The sequence below is a fragment of the Petaurus breviceps genome, unplaced genomic scaffold, assembly GCF_028583685.1.
Source record: "Petaurus breviceps papuanus isolate PSGF00001 unplaced genomic scaffold, PetGlider_PUasm1.0 208, whole genome shotgun sequence".
Lineage (NCBI taxonomy): Eukaryota > Metazoa > Chordata > Mammalia > Diprotodontia > Petauridae > Petaurus > Petaurus breviceps.
Genome location: NW_027185852.1, coordinates 30,298,897 through 30,300,191, shown reverse-complemented (window position 1 = coordinate 30,300,191; position 1,295 = coordinate 30,298,897). Strand labels below are relative to the sequence as shown.

The 1,295-nt window shown below is 59.6% G+C and overlaps 2 protein-coding genes and 1 pseudogene across 3 annotated transcripts in view; all 3 read left to right on the top strand.

Annotated features, from left to right (window-relative positions):
* The window catches only part of LOC138165419 (small ribosomal subunit protein eS8), a 230,373-nt gene that overhangs the window by 185,015 nt on the left and 44,063 nt on the right, over window positions 1-1,295 (top strand). The gene's annotated exons all lie outside the window — the stretch shown is intronic.
* Window positions 1-1,295, top strand: part of ARMH1 (armadillo like helical domain containing 1) — a 40,118-nt gene that overhangs the window by 27,787 nt on the left and 11,036 nt on the right. The gene's annotated exons all lie outside the window — the stretch shown is intronic.
* Window positions 1,246-1,295, top strand: part of LOC138165449 (U5 spliceosomal RNA) — a 153-nt pseudogene continuing 103 nt past the window's right edge.

Genomic DNA, 1,295 nt, shown 5'->3' with positions numbered 1-1,295 from the left:
TAAGAGAGCCATGCCTGCTTTGAAGGAAGGAGACAAGCACCTACTACGTGCTGGGGCACTGTGCTAAGCCCTTTACAAACAGCTCAGTTTGATGCTCACAGCAACCCTGCAGGTGGGTGCTATGGTTATCCCCCTTTTACAGATGAGGAAAGGTGCATTGGCGGGGGAGGGGGTGGGGAGGACAGAAGTAGAGTGACTTGCCCAGGAGGACCCTCTTCTGTCCCCAGGCACAGATCTCTAGCCACCGCGCCACCTGGTGGCCTCTAGACCCACGACACGGAGGGGAAAAAAGAGTTCACCTGCCCCCCCCCTAGAACAAACACAGACAGAGCCCCTCAGCACTGCCCGAGAGACATCCAGCGAAGCCCCCGAACGACCTTGTCAGCCAGTCCGTTCCTCTCCAGCCCGGCCTCTGCAGCGGCTCTTAGGGCAGCACGAGAGCTGGGTCCTGGGAGCTGCAGCTCCTCTGGCCTGGCGGGTTCTTGCCAGAGCTCCGACGACCTTCGTTTGCGGACGTTCGTGGGCCCGGATCCTTCTCAGAACAGTCCGTTCTTCTACAGCCCTTAAGACGCGTATTTTACAGCTGCGGAAACGGAGGCTGAGACCGGCTCAGGGCATTCCAACTCGGACGTGTCTGCGGGGGGCCCCGGAGCTCAACGTCTTGCTGCCTCCCTAGTGTTCTCTAAGCACTGGGAAGAACGTGTCCCAGGACCTGGAGGGAGGGAGGGGGAAGGGCGCTTGGTGAGGGCCGGTCTGAACGTAGCCTGTGCTGCCGGTGGCTTTCCGTGATGAAAAGGCTACAGATGGGGCCCAGGGTTTGTAGGCAATTGTCGTCTTCCCCGGGCCTCGGTTTCCTCATCTGTGAAATGGGCAGATAGCAGTTGAGCTGAGTCTCTGGGGCCGATTCTGGACCGGCTGCCTTCGGACTGGGTGCCCTGGCCAGAACGCGCCCAAGGTGGAAAGGAGGGGAAAGTTGTTTGGTGCTGCTTTGCATACCCACAAGGCTGTGCGCCGGGGCGTCAACTGTCTGGGGGAGAGCACCCCTCTCCCTGACTTTCCCCTCCTTCTCCCCCCGATGCAGTGACGTTGGGGGTGCATTTACGAGGGTGGGAGAAGAGTCTTTATCCAGCGGAGCTGCTCCCCGCGGAGTCCCGGAAGAGAGGGAAGGTCCGCGGACAGCGATGGTCGCCGTCAGCTAAAGCTGCGGTGTTGGTCTTGGGGTGTGCGGGGCGGGAATTTTGGTTCATGCTCTGGTTTCTCTTCAGATCGTATAAATCTTTCGCCTTTTACTAAAG